An 18,419-nucleotide genomic window follows, 5' to 3' on the forward strand; every position below is an offset into this window, starting at 1 on the left:
GGTCCTACTAGAGCTCTAGTTCTGTCCCTGGAGAAGAGAGTCTGAATTGGGATGCCTGTTCTGAAGAGTCAGTGTAGAACCAGGGAGCTGATGGTTTGAAAGGAAGCAGGAGAAAGGAGGCCTTTGAAGAAAAGAAGCACCTTATTACAGGATCTTTTTTTATGCTATTGCCCTTATGCTGGTTGTTGATGCCTTGAAGGTAAAAGCCCAGGGTTTCTCAAACTTCAGTAAGTTTTCAAGATCAAAGTAATGACCCCACCTTGAACTTCAATGTTTAAATTTCTTTCCACTCCAGTCAAGATTGCCTCCTGTCTGTCCACTTCTCCACTGAAAATCCTGTCCATCCGTCAAGATCCCCTCCTCTAGTAGTTTCTCTCAACTATGGGTCTTGATGACTTTGGACTCCAAAGCCCCTCCATGTTTGGCCTCAGTTCATCTTGCAATCTTGCCTGCAGCTAATACATGGAGCACTTTTGTGCAAATTACATCAGGACTGCCTACCAGGGAAATGAATAAATGACACAAAATTCCACCTGCCTTACCCTCTCCTTCTTTCTATTCTGTCCTCCCCACTTCCTCTCCTTGTCTTCTCCAGTGCCCATCTTCAGTACACAAGTTTCTAGGCTGTAAGTGGCACTCTGGATGAATTACTTTCATCCTCTCTGGTGCTGTAGTGTGTGGCTCTGGAGTTTTCTCTGGGGGCTGACACTGAAGATCACATCTTGGCAACTCCAGCTTCTTGAGGTGCTTCTGTGGTCCTGACCAAGCTGGGGGACTTGCTTATAGCCGCAGGGCTGACTTGGCATGAATCCCACCTTTTTGCCATCCCAGTCAGCCCATGTCTTGGATCTCTACTGATCCTTCTAGTCCTCAGGACTGAACTGTGAAGGTGTTTGTTTGTTTGTTTGTTTTTTCATAATGGTGTGATGGGTGAATTTTCTTTATTTGTTTCCTATATTTTCTCGGTGTTTCTTTTTTCTTTTTTTCATCTTGCCTAGTGGGATGTGGGATCTTAGTTCCCTGACTAGGGTTTGAACCCAGGTGCATGGCAGTGAAAGCCCAGAGTCTTAACCACTGGACCACAAGGGAATCCCCTCTCTGGATTGAATGGTGGCTTGATTATCCTTTTATTCTCTCCAAACAGTTTTGCTTTCATTATACAAACAATTCATACTCTTGCAGAAATAATTGGGAAAAGATGGTACAAAGGAGATTCCCAGGTGGTTCAGTGGTAAAGAATCCGCCTGCTAATGCATGAGACACAGGAGAGGAGAGGAGAGTTTGGCCCATGGGTCAGGAAGATCCCCTGGAGTAGGATTTCCAGTATTCTTGCCTGAAAAATCCCATGGACAGAAGAACCTGATGGACTACAGTCTGTGGGGTTGCAAAGAACTGGACGTGACTGAGCATGCATGCACACTCAGTGCAAAACAGAAAATACACACTACAGATAGTCCCAACTCCCAGTCCATTTTGTGTGACTGTCTAATATTTTAGTGTTGTTCACACAGGCATGTACTCACATACATTTATCATAAATGGAATCATCCAGGATGTGTATTTTATATGCTGACGTTTTGCATTTAGTGTGATGCTCTCAGTCAAGAATAAATGATACCTTTTATGCTTGTTATTATTAAATATAATCAGAAAAGTTGATTTTGAAGAGCTACACAGTGTTCTTTCATCAGTCAGTTCAGTTCAGTTCAGCCGCTCAGTTGTGTCCGACTCTTTGCAACCCCATGAATCGCAGCACGCCAGGCCTCCCTGTCCATCACCAACTCCCGGAGTTCACTCAGACTCACGTCCATCGAGTCGGTGATGCCATCCAGCCATCTCATCCTCTGCCATCCCCTTCTCCTCCTGCCCCCAATCCCTCCCAGCATCAGAGTCTTTTCCAGTGAATCAATTCTTCACATGAGGTGGCCAAAGTACTGGAGTTTCAGCTTCAACATCAGTCCTTCCAAAGAACACCCAGGACTGATCTCCTTTAGGATGGACTGGTTGGATCTCCTTGCAGTCCAAGGGACTCTCAAGAGTCTTCTCCAACACCACAGTTCAAAAGCATCAATTCTTCAGCACTCAGCCTTCTTCACAGTCCAACTCTCACATCCATACATGACCACTGGAAAAACCATAGCCTCTGTTGGCAAAGTAATATCTCTGCTTTTCAATATACTATCTAGGTTGGTCATAACTTTCCTTCCAAGGAGTAAGCATCTTTTAATTTCATGGCTGCAATCACTATCTGCAGTGATTTTGGAGCACCCCAAAATAAAGTCTGACACTGTTTCCCCATCTATTTCCCATGAAGTGATGGGATCTTCGTTTTCTGAATGTTGAGCTTTAAGCCAACTTTTTCACTCTCCTCTTTCATTTTCAACAAGAGGCTTTTAGGTTCCTCTTCACCCTCTGCCATAAGGGTGGTGTTATCTGCATATCTGAGGTTATTGATATTTCTCCTGGCAATCTTGATTCCAGCTTGTGCTTCTTCCAGCCCAGCCTTTCTCATGATGTACTCTGCATAGAAGTTAAATAAGCAGGGTGACAATATACAGCCTTGACATACTCCTTTTCCTATTTGGAACTAGACTATTGTTCTATGTCCAGTTCTAACTGTTGCTTCCTGATCTGCATATAGGTTTCTCAAGAGGCAGGTCAGGTGGACTGGTATTCCCATCTCTTTCAGAATTTTCCACAGTTGATTGTGATCCACAGAGTCAAAGGCTTTGGCATAGTCAATAAACCAGAAATAGATGTTTTTCTGGAACTCTCTTGCTTTTTCCATGATCCAGCGGATGTTGGCAATTTGATCTCTGGTTCCTCTGCCTTTTCTAAAACAAGCTTGAACATCTGGAAGTTCACAGTTGATGTACTGCTGAAGCCTGGCTTGGAGAATTTTGAGCATTACTTTTCTAGTATGTGAGATGAGTGCAATTGTGCGGTAGTTTGAGCATTCTTTGGCATTGCCTTTCTTTGGGATTGGAATGAAAACTAACCTTTTCCAGTCCTGTGGCCACTGCTGATTTTCCAAATTTTCCAATTTTCTGGCATATTGAGTGCAGCACTTTCACAGCATCATCTTTCAGGATTTGAAATAGCTCCACTGGAATTCCATCACCTCCACTAGCTTTGTTCGTAGTGATGCTTCTTAAGGCCCACTTAATTTTGCATTCCAGGATGTCTGGCTCTAGGTGAGTGATCACACCATTGTGATTATCTGGGCCGTGAAGCTGTTTTTTAAAGTTCTTCTGTGTATTCTTGCCACCTTTTCTTAATATCTTCTGCTTCTGTTAGGTCCATACCGTTTCTGTCCTTTATTGAGCTCACCTTTGCATGAAATGTTCCCTTGGTATCTCTAATTATCTTGAAGAGATCTCTACTCTTTCTCATTCTGTTGTTTGCCTTTATTTCTTTGCATTGATCACTGAGAAAGGCTTTCTTATCTCTCCTTGCTCTTCTTTGGAACTCTGTATTCAGATGTTTATATCTTTCCTTTTCTCCTTTGCTTTTCACTTCTCTTCTTTTCGCAGCTATTTGTTAGGCCTCCCCAGACAGGCATTTTGCTTTTTTGCATTTCTTTTCCATGGGGATGGTCTTGATCCCTGTATCCTGTACAATGTCATGAACCTCTGTCCATAGTTCATCAGGCACTCTGTCTATCAGATCTAGTCCCTTAAATCTGTCTCTCACTTCCACTGTATAATCATCATGGATTTGATTAAGGTCATACCTGAATGGTCTAGTGATTTTCCCCACTTTCTTCAATTTAAGTCTGAATTTGGCAATAAGGAGTTCATGATCTGAGCCACAGCCAGCTCCCAGTCTTGTTTTTGCTGACTGTATAGAGCTTCTCCATCTTTGGCTGCAAAGAATATAATCAATCTGATTTCGATGTTAACCATCTGGTGATGTCCATGTGTAGAGTCTTCTTTTGTGTTGTTGGAAGAGTGTTTGTTATGACCAGTGCATTCTCTTGGCAAAACTCTATTAGTCTTTGCCCTGCTTCATTCCATACTCCAAGGCCAAATTTGCCTGTTATTCCAGGTGTTTCTTGACTCCATACTTTTGCATTCCAGTCCCCCATAATTAAAAGGACATCTTTTTTGGGTGTTAGTTCTAAAAGGTCTTGTAGGTCTTCATAGAACCGTCCGCTTCAGCTTCTTCAGCGTTACTGTTTGGGGCATAGGCTTGGATTACTGTTGTATTGAATGGTTTGCCTTGGAAATGAACAGAGATCATTCTGTCATTTTTGAGATTGCATCCAAGTACTGCATTTTGGTATTACCAGTATTCTAGAATGCCTTAGACATAGTATTTTATTGTTTCCTTTAATACCTCTTTAGAGAGGTACAATTATCAATGATACTTCCATATTAAAGATGATAAAACCTAGGCGAGAAGAGACCAGATCACTTCCTCAAGGCCACAGTTATAAGACTCAGATCCAGGATCCACACTTCAGTATTCTGTCTCCAGCCTGTGCTGGAACACCGTGATGGACCACAGTCCTGTATGAGAGAGACAGTGGTCATCTCGACTGGAGGTGGGGGCTGACAGGCCTGTAAGACATTCTCAATAAGTGCTACATTTTCAACAACCCACTCATCACTTGCACCCATTCTTGCCCAAATGGACTCCATTTTCCATGGGGTAGCTAACATTCTATCAATGCATTGTTACAACCAAAGTTTACAAGTACATGCGTGTATATTGAATATATGCAGTATAGCTTCTGTCTGGATCTAAAAGGGGACCCCACGTATACATATTATTGAGAAAGGGGTTATTCACTTTCCTATGCTTTAGGAGAAAAACATAAGTTATGACTTGAAGCACTTTCCTGACATTCATTATGCCTTTAGAATGAAGCAGTAGAGTATGTTTCTTACATTTTCCCCCAATATTATGCTAGATATCATCATAATTTGTCCCCAGTTTCTTCTGTACCTCAAACAGAGATTTCCTGATGAGGTCATTAGGAGTCTGTAGCAATTCACTGAGAACTTCATGGGAGAAAGCAGCCCAGCTTTTATTTGATAAATTCTTCAGAACATTAACATCTTGTTCTCTAAAAAATGTTCTCTTTGGTGGTGATAATTATTGCAGATGTGAGTGAAGCTGCGTTTGAATCATTTAAGAACTCAACATTCACAAATATTGCCCAGTGGAGCTTATTTCTGAAACTGATGTTTAAGCAGTAGTTTAAATAATGATGTCTTCTTGAAGAAAATCAATGAAGTATGGAGATGATGAAGTTTAGGTGTTTGTAAAAAGTAAACATTTTTTCACTCAGTTAAGAAGGGCCACTAAGGAAGCATTTGGGACCTTATAAAGGTGCAATCCTTTGAAGAAATATATGTTTGGGATTAGTAGAGTCATGGGAGATGTTAGAGTCAAATTATGAAATGTGTCAGCAATAATAACCCTGTGAAATGAATCAAACTAAAGGGCAGATATAATTGTCAATTATTACTGAGGAATTGACCCTGATTCACGCTTGAAACACAGCCTTTTCCAATAGGAGGGGTTTTGTCTAATTTTTGGCAAGTTTCTTTCCGATAACCTTCACCTCTTGTAGGAGTATATCATTCTTTGGGTTTTGAAAAGTTGACAGTTTTCTAAAAACAAATCAATCTGTTAGAAAAATAGGGCAATTATAAAGAGTAATCATAGCCTATATTTTGTTAGGAGCTGTGTGTGTGTGTGTGTGTGTGTGTGTGTGTGTGTGTGTGTGTGTATACTCTAGGAAATGTGATACAAGCTTTTTTGATGAAGTTCAGAGTAGATCGTTTTAGAGCAGGAGGAGATGTTTCAGCTCAGTGAGACCAGTTCTTTCCTTTTACAAGTGGAGAAACAGCTACAAAGAACTCAAAGACTACTCCAGAGTCACAGCACCCTTGTGACTCAGGGTCAAGGGAAAACAGAATGGCTCACATTTAGGTTTAGTCAATAAGATCCCAACTTCTGATTTTTTTGATGATGTCATCCCACCATCTCATCCTCTGTTGCCCCCTTCTCCTCCTGCCCTCAGTCTTTGCCAGCATCAGGGTCTTTTCCAATGAGTTGGCTCTTTAAATCAGGCAGCCAAAGTACTGGAGCTTCAGTTTTAGCATCAGTCCTTCCAATAAATATTCACAGTTGGTTTTCTTTAGGATTGACTGGTTTGATCTCCTTGCAATCCAAATGATTCTCAAGAGTATTCTCCAGTACCACAGTTTGAAAGCATCAGTTTTTCGGCACTCAGCCTTCTTTATGGCGAATTCTCACATCCATACATGACTACTGGAAAAACCATACCTTTGACTAAACAGACCTTTGTTGGCAAAGTGATGTCTCTGCTTCTTAATACAGTGTCTAGGTTTGTTATAGCTTTTCTTCTAAGGAGCAAGCGTCTTTTAATTTCATAGTGCTGTCACCATCCACAGTGATTTTGGAGCCCAAGAAAATAAACATGTAGATAAATGTAAATAAATATTAGCTATTTCAAACAGTAGTAACATCTTGTGATGTTTAGAGTAGACAGACAGGTAGACAGATATTGAGATCTAACACACGACAAAAATAAGACGAAAAGGAGAGAGGGGTAAATAAATGGTTGGAAGGCTCTTGTATTGTTTTGGAGGGACTGGTAGAAGTATTCATTGAAAGTATTCTGTAATAAGTTAAGAATTCGTGTTGTAATCTTTAAAATAATTGCTAAAAAACCCAACATGGCTGTCCAATGAATAATCCAGTCAGTTTTGTGTTTGAGAGCATGCACAGCACTGTTAGCACTCATGACAGGCAGATCTAGGGTCAATTCTCAATAATCCTCTTTGGGGAAGCGATGCTCAGCACACACACACCTGGCTTAGTTTGGGAGGAAGCTCAGCGCCTCCAAAGCTCCCTCCAATTAAGTCTTCCCACCTCTGTCAGTGAATTAGAGGTAGAGGAGGGGTACGGTGACAGAATTGATTGGCAAGCCATGCACGGAGGGCCTGGGACTTTGATCTAGGTTGAAGAGCAAACCCACCCACTTCTCAGCCTTCTCCAGTGTGGTGTTCTTAGCTGAGCTCTGATTTAAGCAGGTGTATACCGTGAGTGTGTCAATAATACCAGCACACCCCTGGATTTCCCTACTGTGTGAAGGTCACACAGTGAAAATTAAAAGGTCATGTAGTCACCATCCATTGGGATCATAATTTGAAGTTCTAATGCATTGGTTACATTTGGTAGCTTATCTGATCCTCATCATAACCCTGCCGGGTAGTCAGAGAGATTAGGATTGTGGAAACAATCCTAATCCTGTATTTCAGATTTGGTTAGTAAATTTCAGAATACCTAAGAAACCTGTCTCAGGTCACAGAGATATGGGACTCCCATTAGCATTTTTGAACGTTCTCAACTTGAAGGTTCCTATGTAGGGAATGTACTATAACACAGACTGGATGGCTTATAAACTGCAGACATTTATTTCTCACCATTTTGGAGGCTGGAAGTTTAAAATCAGAGTTCTTGTCAGAGCTGACTTCAAACCAGCAGACTGCAGACCTAATTACTTCCCAAGAACCCCACCCCCAAATACCAGGACACTGTGAATTAGGTTTCAAGCTGTGAATTTGATGAATCGAGGCAGGTTAGGGGAGGACACAAACATTCAGTCCAATAACAAGAAAGAAGGCAGTTCTTCAAAAATGTTTTTTTATACAGCTTGCCAAACAGGATTCCAGAAAGGTGATACCCATTTATATTCCCAGCTAATTTAATGCTCAAAATTCTCCAAGCCAGGCTTCAACAATACGTGAACCGTGAACTTCCTGATGTTCAAGCTGGTTTTAGAAAAGGCAGAGGAACCAGAGATCAAATTGCCAACATCCGCTGGATCATGGAAAAAGCAAGAGAGTTCCAGAAAAACATCTATTTCTGGTTTATTGACTATGCCAAAGCCTTTGACTCTGTGGATCACAATAAACTGTGGAAAATTCTGAGAGAGATGGGAATACCAGTCCACCTGACCTGCCTCTTGAGAAATCTGTATGCAGATCAGGAAGCAACAGTTAGAACTGGACATGGAACAACAGACTGGTTCCAAATAAGAAAAGGAGTGCGTCAAGGCTGTATATTGTCACCCTGCTTATTTAACTTCTATGCAGAGTACATCATGAGAAACGCTGGACTGGAGGAAACACAAGGTGGAATCAAGATTGCCGGGAGAAATATCAATAACCTCAGATATGCAGATGATACCACCCTTATGGCAGAAAGTGAAGAGGAACTAAAAAGCTTCTTGATGAAGGTGAAAGAGGAGAGTGAAAAAGTTGGCTTAAAGCTCAACATTCAGAAAACGAAGATCATGGCATCCGGTCCCATCAATCACTTCATGGGAAATAGATGGGGAAACAGTGGAAACAGTGTCAGACTTTATTTTTTTGGGCTCCAAAATCACTGCAGATGTTGACTGCAGCCATGAAATTAAAGGACACTTACTCCTTGGAAGAAAAGTTATGACCAACCTAGATAGCATATTCAAAAGCAGAGACATTACTTTGCCGACTAAGGTCCGCCTAGTCAAGGCTATGGTTTTTCCTGTGGTCATGTATGGATGTGAGAGTTGGACTGTGAAGAAGGCTGAGCGCCCAAGAATTGGTGCTTTTAAACTGTGGTGTTGGAGAAGACTCTTGAGAGTCCCTTGGACTGCAAGGACATCCAACCAGTCCATTCTGAAGGAGATCAGCCCTGGGATTTCTTTGGAAGGAATGATGCTAAAGCTGAAGCTCCAGTACTTTGGCCACCTCATGCAAAGAGTTGACTCACTGGAAAAGACTTTGGTGCTGGGAGGGATTGGGGGCAGGAGGAGAAGGGGATGACCGAGGATGAGATGGCTGGATGGCATCACTGACTCGATGGACTTGAGTCTGAGTGAACTCCAGGAGATGGTGATGGACAGGGAGGCCTGGCGCGCTGCAATTCATGAGGTTGTGAAGAGTCGGACACGACTGAGCGTCTGAACTGAACTGAACTGAATTTTGTTTTTGAAGATTTTTTTTTAATGTGGATCATTTTTAACGTCTTTATTGAAGTTGTTACAATGTTGCTTCTGTTTTGTGTTTTGGTTTTTTGGCCATGAGGCAAATGGAATCTTAGCTCACCGACCAGGGATTGAACTTTCCCCGCTTGCACTGGAAGGTGAAGTCATAACCACTGGACTACCAGGTGAAGTCATAACCATTTCCTGGACTACCAGGAAAGTCCCTGTTGTTTGTTTTTTTAAATTATTGCCCTGGATTTTTCTTTTCATGCCTAAGCTCTACACTGATTTTCATTATTTTCTTCATAAAATAATCAGATGAGAAAAGTGACATAATACTAAAAGAGCAAATATGAAAACACACTTTTCTGTCCCCTCCTTTTGGGTTTCTCTTGAAGCATGACAGGGAATCATGTTTTCTAGGCTTTATGTCTACAGCCTCCCTTCCAGCTTTCAAGGGTCAGTTGTTGGTGATCCATTCAGGTCCCTGTGAATCCAGAGAACAATAAAGGGTTCCAAAGCAGTGTTTTTCCTCCTTGTGGTTTCTCCTTCCTACAGGTCAAAACTGCAGTTCTTCCAAGTTACCACTAAGTGTCAGGCAGGGAATAGTCAATCGCCTGTTTTGATGATTTTTTTTTCAGACTCGCAGCCTCAATATTTAGTGAGAAAGAAGTACACAGTGAACTTTCTGATCCACTCCTCTTTTATTCTTGAGAAGAAAACGATAATCTGGTGCTTTTCTCTGGAAATTAAAAAAAAAAAGTCTTCTTTTGGTTTACAAAAGTGTCTTTCTTAAATTTCTTTCCCCCTTGTTCAGTTGCTTAGTGTTTTAACTCTTTCTCAATGATGAATCTTCATTGTAGTTACAAAAACCACGCCATGAAAGATCCCTGGAGGAATGAAGATCAAACACAAATTAATAAATTAACAAAAAATACAATATGCATTCAATTCTAACTATAGATTTGAAAGGACTAAACTAAAAACCTTCCCTATCATCACTCAGGGTTCTCCTTCTAGATCATATCAAAAAGATAGCCCTGTCAGGCAGTCCCTAAAAAACATGAATCAAATTAAAAAAATTAAAAAACATATGGCTCAACACAGCATTGTAGTCAACAGTTTCATAAATAACTTTTCCTGGGAGATTTGAGAACCCCGGAGTTATTTTCCGCTGCTTAGAGATATTTTCTACTCAGATTGACTCCAAATTCCAGATTGGAGACATTGATAATTATTGTGGAAAATTCATACTTTAAGAAACATCCAGAGACATTAAAACACTTTGACCAAACAGCCAGACAGCTTGTGGAGCTAAAGGCATTCTACTATTTCTGTTAGACTTGGCAACACATGCAAGTCTGTTTCAAGGTTTGCTTTTGTTATGGGTTGAACTGTACCCACCATAAAAATATATGTTGACATTATAACCCCAGCACTTCAGAGTGTGATCTTCTTATTTGGAAATGGGGTCACTGCAGATGTCTTTATTTAAGATGAGGTTATACAGAAGGAAGGGCTAGTGGTAAAGAACCTGTCTGCTAATGCTGGAGACATAAGAGAAATGGGTTCGATCCCTGGGTCGGGAAGATCCCCTGGAAAAAGAAATGACAACCCACTCCAGTATTCTTGCCTGGAGGATCCCATGGACAGAGGAGCCTGGTGGGTTACAGTTCATAGGGTTGCAAAGAGTTGGACATGACTATTTGTCATGTGTGTGAAAGTCAAGTGGAAGTGAAGGTGTTAGTCACTCAGTCATATTTGACTCTGTGTGACCCTAAGGACTATAGCCTGCCAGGCTCCTCTGTACATGGAATTCTCCAGGCAAAAATACTGGAGTGGGTAGCCATTCCCTTCTGCAGGGGATCTTCCTGACCCAGGGATTGATCCCAGGTCTCCTGCACTGCAGGCAGATTCTTTATCATCTAGCTCCCAAGGAAGCCCAGATTCACCATGTACAGCACACAAATAAACATATATTCAACATTTTACACATAGCGCTATAGAGTATTCCTCCCAGTTTGTCAGTGAATGTGTTTTGTGCTGATACAATTTTGTGGTCTCCTGGATTGCCGTGGAATGACCGTGGGAATCAGCAGTCCTGCAACCTGCCCCCAAACCCTGGGATGCCCATTTGGTGTCTCCTTACGTTTGTTGTCCGAATGCCACCCCATCTCTGGAGACAACAGGACACTTCAAATGTCAGGCCTGTTCTAAGCCTGGTGTGAGAAGACCCAGACCAAGGCGGTGCTGGGACCATGTCACACCATATGCAACATCTGGGGTAGAGAGTGTTTATTTATTTAATATTTACTTTTACTTGGCTGCACCAGGTCTTAGTTGCCAGAGAAGGCAATGGCACCCCACTCCAGTACTCTTGCCTGGAAAATCCCACGGTGGAGGAGCCTGGTGGGCTGCCGTCCATGGGATTGCTATGAGTCAGACACGACTGAGCGACTTCACTTTCACTTTTCACTTTCACACATTGGAGAAGGAAATGGCAACCCACTCCAGTGTTCTTGCCTGGAGAATCCCAGGGACAGGGAAGCCTGGTGGGCAGCCGTCTATGGGGTTGCACAGAGTTGGACACGACTGAAGCGACTTAGCAGCAACATTAACAGCAGTAGCAGGTCTTAGTTGCAGCATGCGGGATCTAGTTCCCTGACCAGGGATCGAGCCTGGGCCCGCTGCATTGGAAGCATGGAGTCTTAGCCACTGGACTACCAGGGAAGTCCCTGAGGTAGAGATTTAGACTTAGATAGTGCCCTGTCATTATCTTTGAATGTAATCTAAAAGGAAGTTAGGAAAACAGATTGCTGAGGTAGAATGTGTTTATTAATTTATTCACTATATATTTATTGAATGCTGTGATGTTTTTGGTTGGAAAAAGAAAGCACGCAATGCTATTTTAGAACAAAATAAAAATAGAGCGGGAGGGAATGGATTGAATGAGCCACACTTTCTAACTCACCATTTTGCCAAGAAGAGCCATACTTGATGATTTGCTGCTTAAAATTAGTTGTGAGGTGTAGCTTAAGGGTTGGGATAGCACCGTTATTTTAGCTAGATCAACATGATTGATATCATTGCAGCATTTCACCGTGTCATTGTAGTCTCTGGTTTTCAAAGTGTTGATGTTCGAGAAGAATTGCCATCCAACTCCATGTCCTAAACCCCAGGTTGGCTATTTCTTAAACCAAAAAAAAAAAGAGTGTATCCTTAACTTTATGCTGTGAAGATGAAATAAAATTCTCCATTTTTTTTCCCTAATAGGAAGATTGTATCTGTGAAAAAGCTGGAGTTCTTTCAAACAAAGGACCCACACACATCCAAATTATTACATGATCACTAAAGTGACCCTTTTTGGGGGTGCTCACAATGTGCTGAGCATAAACGGAAATCAGTTTATTTCCTTCCCGCCGCCCCATGATGGGGATGCTACTGGAAAAAGTGTAAGAGGTTAGTGACTCTGCCGGGTCTGCTGCAGTGGGAATATGAGCAGGCAGGGCATTCTGCCTGCCGAGTCTGTGAGCATTTATGGTGCACCCACAGTATGCTGGGAAGTACCATCCAGAACCAAGCAATGGCCCCGTGGGGACCTGGGTTGCATTCTAGCCAGTCTAACCTGTGCAGTACAGATTTGCCGTTTCCTTCTTGAGGGAGTTGTTTTTTTTTTTTTTTCTCATGTTAAGTAAGCTGTTTCCCATTCCCAATGTGCTATCAGTAATTCTCCTGATTTTGGTGGTTTATACAGTTAAGATATCAGATGCTCTGGGAGTGTATTGTTTGTGGACCCTGACTGAAAAGTTGATGCCACTAAACTTTGGATCGAATTTGATCAGACTACATACAGTTCATTCACAAACCAAGAAGCACCATCTGACTAATGTTTTGCACATATCATTTCACTTCCAAATGTCAAGTACTATTTTTTTTAAACTGTAAAGTAGTTAACAACACACTAAAAACCCTTCAAATGTGTTGCAGTTGAGGTATGTACATGCACATAAGTTGTGGCTGCTTCTTGCTCACTTTTCACATGTGTGACAAACATGCTTTTACTACCAAGTTGAAACTCTTGAAGGCTGACCTTGGTTTTGAAAGACTCCCCCTCTCCTCCTGCCTTCAATCTTCATTTTTATTGGAATATCAAAAATTTGATAATTTTTGATAGACCCCAGACTGACCGGGGTTTATAGTTTGTCTGCTAGACACTTCCGGTGGCCTTTAGTTGTCCTCACTCAGGCTCACTCCTTCCCCTGGGTCGCTGTCTTTCTCTCTAAGGTACCTTTCTAGTTGGAGATGTCCTCATTAGTCATGTGATGGTCACGAATGGTCAGTAGGAAGGGACCAGGTTGTTGTATGTAATGCTGTAGAAATACTCCAGAAACGTAGAGGAGTCTTCTGGAAAATCTCCACAGTGCAACTCTGTTCTGTTCCCACTAACTTTCCACCTGTGGTCACCTACCTGTGTTTAGACACCATGGCACCTGATGCTTGAACATGCCCCCGAAGTTACAGCAATAAGAGAAGGCAGTCATTTTTTTCATTGACTATCATAAAAAGAGGCAAGGTTAAGGAAATCATTTTGTTCTTAGCATTACTAAATTTAGGACTAAAACAGCCAATTTTCTAACAATTTAGCACATTTATTCTTCCAGGTCAAAGAGCACATCTGAGCTGTCTTTAATGCAGAGTTCTTACTGCAAGGCCGAGCACGCTGGCACTCCACGGCTCCACTGACTGACTGACCACCTACAACTGTTTGACTGAGGTTGCCAAGCAGGCTTGGCACACACGTCCTCAATTAACAGATTGGATAGTTGCTAATTATCTGGATGAAGGATTTGGCTCCCTCAGCTTGCCTTTTCCTGCAAACAGGAAGGAAAAGATTCCACCAGAGTGTTCTGAATTATTGGAATTTGTCCCCTGTGGCCCACCATGATGTCACACTGACATTTTCTTGCAAGTAGTTTTTGAGGTGAATGTTGAGTTTAGAAAGTTAATTTGGTAAATTAAATACATGACATAGTGTTGAAAATGCTATAAATCTGAATGCTTTTGTTGTGATGAAGACTTTAGAAATGCCGGGGTGGGGAAAACATTTTCGGGATATTTATTAATTCTTTCCCTGGTGAACCACTGACGATCTGTTGGTGGACTGCCCAGTGTCATGGGTTGTCTGTGACAAGTTCTTTGTCTAGACTGGCTTTCTTTGTCCCCGAACCTCATGCCTTTCTGTGTCACTGCCCACCCTCACACCTTGTGTGTCAGCAACACAAACTCATTTGACATGAGAACAAGAAAATTGCACTGCACAAGGAAATTTTTAGTCAAAATACAGAATATATTGTATATATATAGACATTATACTCAAGTTAGTTAGAAATCCCCTTTGCTTTTTTAAAAAAATACTTTTTTTTAATTGAAGGATAACTGCTGCTGCTAAGTCGCTTCAGTCGTGTCCGACTCTGTGCGACCCCATAGACAGCAGCCCACCAGGCTCCTCGGTCCCTGGGATTCTCCAGGCAAGAACACTGGAGTGGGGTGCCATTTCCTTCTCCGGAAGGATAACTGCTTTACAATACTGTGTTGGTTTCTGCCATACATCAACATGAATCAGCCATAGGTATACCTATATCCCCTCCTTCTTGAGCCTCATTCCCCCCTCCCACCCCATCCTACCCATCTAGGTTGTCACAGAGCACCCGATTGAGCTCTGAGTCATGCAGCAAATTCCCACTGGCGATCTGTTTTCCATATGGTAGTGTAGATATTTCCATACTGCTCTCTCCATTCATCCCACCCTCTCCTTCCTCCCCCACCATGTCCGCAAGTCTGTTCTCCATGCCTGTGTTTCCGTTGCTGCCCTGCAAATAGGTTCCTCAGTACCATCTTTTCCCTTTGCTTTGATCCTTATCATACTTTCTTTAAAAAACAGAATTCACTTCATTAGTAAGTAGAAGACAGAGAACATCTCACTGTGATAACCAAGAATCTTGCTGAATTACAGAGACTTCAATTTCGACATTGATTTTCATCACAGAATACCATAACTGTGTTGGAAGAGAAATGATTAGATCAAATATAAACCCATTTCCACTTGTGGAAATTTTTTCATGTCATAAAACATGCAAAAGGAAAATAAGGCCAAGTGTAAAAACAAGCCAAGAATGACAACAAAACCCTCTAGAATATTAATCTTAAAGCCAGACTACCCAGGACTGAAAATGGATTTCCTACTTTCTAGCTGTGTGACCAAGGGCAATGACTTAAGCCTTCTGTGCCTCAACAGTCTCATCTATAATATGGGGATGATGAATAATTGTCCCTACATATGTCTTACAGTTGTTAAGAGGATTAAGTGAGTTGATTAACGTAAAAGACTTGTACAGTGTCTGATGCACCAGGTGTGCTAACACCAATAAATGGTAGCTGTGATTAATTGGGGAATTTTTAATTATCTGTTCCTTTGTTTAAGTTTTAAACAGTAGGTAGAGCAGATTTTAAAAACTTAGAATAATGATGTTTTAGAAGGCTGTTAGTGATTTCAGCTTCTAGAGGTGAAAATATTATGACTTCATTTTGATAAACTCTCTGTGATAAGCTTCCAAGTCAAGCACATAAGGCTTCCTGGAGAAGCTGTGGCTTGGGTTATCACTTGCTCTAGTTAGAGACATGAATGGTGAGCATCATTCCCTGTGGCTTTCAAGGCAAGAGAAAGACAGGTGTCCTGAAAAATGTGAGATGTTGATTGAAATCTTGGTGTCCCACACAAGCTAAAAATCCTGAACCTGGAAAATGGGTGGAGACTATGCCTGTTGCCCTGTCTTGGGCTCTGAGGGATGCCTTCAGCTGTGGGGGCAGGAGAGGAAGACAGTTGGTTGTGGGGAGAGGACTTGTCTAAGGGTGGAGCAAACAAGGAGGTGGGGGACGGACACTCTGGTCCCAAAACAGGTGCTAAGCATCTCTGTTGAGCTGGCACCCAGAGCCCTCAGCGCCTGGAACAGCAGTCATGACTGAATAGACGTTGGCTCCAAAGTTCCCCAAGTCTTAGAGTTTAAGGGATAACTTGCCAGGATAGCAGTAGGGAGAGAAACAGGACCATGTGGTGGACCAGCTAGACAGGGAACAACGGACTTTCAGGGAGGGTGGATGGTTTGCTCAGTCCACTCAGGTAGCCTGTGATAAAGGTAGGACCAAAGCCCTGGTTTCCTAACTTCTCATCACATGTTCTTTTAACTTCCTTCCAAGTACTTTCAGAAATTTAGAAATCTGGCTAGAGCTGTCATGGTGCCTGCAACTCTTGAGAAAAGTGGAGTTGGCTGCACATGTCGAAACCTTGTCAGTGTGTCTTATTCTTCTATGGGGAGGTGAGCGTATTTGGATAGAAGCTACCTGGTAGAGTGGAGCTTCAGATAAATCAAGAAATACACTTGACAGTGTGTGGACTGTGAAATATGCTTTGGTCCACTCTCTAGCTATACCACTTCTATTTCCGTGGAGTGACAAAAGCTGAGGACACCAAGCGACGTTTCCTACATACTTAACGAGCCACTGCTATACAGAAGGGTGATTTGGAGCCTGCCTCCCATAATTAGAAGAGGCAAAGGTGTTCCCGGTGTTTCTTCCTGAGCCATGGAAATGAATATCTTGAGCTTTCCCCTCCAGCAAAGACTGTCTGTTAATACCCAAACTACTTTCAGATTTATTGTGACAAGTGATACAGTACCATGTTCAAGGAAGAATTTTGGGATGCGTGCCTTGGAAACTTTTTTTTTGTTGCCCATCTGTTTTGCTTGTCGCAATTCCTGTTTGTTTAAGATGTACGTGTGCCAGAAATGTGGAAAGAATGTGTGTAGCGACAAGTGTTATCGAGCCATTTTCACACTGGACTTATGGGAACCATGTGCTGCCCATCTGTGAAGCTCTCATTTTATGCAAATTTAGAAAATATATTCTTATGTCATGTTGCCTTAATGCCCAGGGGTAGATTAGAACCTACATAAGGAGGAGAGAGACATGGGGGGAGATGACCTCACGTCCAGTGACAAGAGTGGCCTTGCTGTAACTAAGGAAAGTCTGGGATGTGTGTTACTTGTCAAAAAGGGCAAAGTCGAAGGGAACTCTTCTCCCCCAAAGTGTTGCATGTGGTAAAACAGTTATGTCTTTAAGTAGATTGATTTCTTTAATCTGTGAATGAGATTATAAGAGCCACTATCTCAAGAGGCTTTGAATGGTAGAGAGAGATAAAGTATATGTTTATCCATGAGTAGTTTCCATCTTCTGGAACATTCTATGATAAAGGTCTCAGTCTCTGAGTTCTAAAGCAGAGCATTTTTAAGGAGGACGTTGTTGTTATTTAGTCACTAACTCGTGCCTGACTCTTTGGGGCCCCACGGGCTGTAGCCCACCAGGCTCCTCCAGCCATGGGATTTCCCAGGCAAGAATACTGAAGTGGGTTGCCATTCCCTTCTCCAGGGGATCTTCCCAATCCAGGGGCTGAACTCCTGTCTCCTGCACTGGCACATGGTTTCTTTACCACTGAGCCACCTGGGAAGCCAACGAGGATATTAGTGTGGGAATATTTCTGAGGAATTGTTTTCTCTGGCCCTTTAAGACTGTGATTGAAGTTCCATTTATCTCCATGCACGAACTTAGTCAACAAGCATAGTCTTGTTAAAGTGACCATGAATCAGGGAGGAAAGAAAGGGCTCTTGGAACAAGCCCTGTGCCTTCATGTCGATTTGAGAAGCAACCTGCACCCAGACCGCTATGGGTTATCCCAAGACCAGGTCAAGCAAAAGGTCCGTGGACTTGCCTTCTTGTGTGGCTGAAACCAACTTCTCGTGTTTCATATCAGCAGGAATCTAACTACTTACAATGTATCTAAATCCATTCTCAGACTTCAAGACAATAAAAAGCTCAATATAAATGAAATTTTTATATCACTAAGATGGTCACAACTCTAAGAAACAGATGGTGAAGGGGTCTCAGAGAAGCAGCTGACATAAGGGAGGGTGATGGCATTTCGCTGTGCAGTACTAGGACTCTGAACGCAGAGAAGGGTAGGCTTCACATATGCATGACCCAGGTCCTGCTTAGAAAGGTCCTGAACTTGGATTAATATTTGCTGTCACCAACTTGAAGTTCTTAATGATTTTTAAATGGGATGCCTCCCGTGTTTGGGGTTCACTGGTGGTTCAGTGGTAAAGAATCTCCCTGCAGTACAGGAGACACAGGATTCATGGGTTCGATCCCGGGGTGGTGAAGATCCCCTGCTGGAGGGCATGGCGACCCACTCCAATATTCTTGCCTGGAGAACCCCATGCATAGAGGAGCCTGGGAGGCTACAGTCCATAGAGTCACAGAGAGTCGGACACGATGGGAGCGACTGAGCACGCTCCCA

This window comes from Capra hircus, chromosome 14 (assembly GCF_001704415.2).
Source record: "Capra hircus breed San Clemente chromosome 14, ASM170441v1, whole genome shotgun sequence".
NCBI classification, from domain to species: Eukaryota; Metazoa; Chordata; class Mammalia; order Artiodactyla; family Bovidae; genus Capra; species Capra hircus.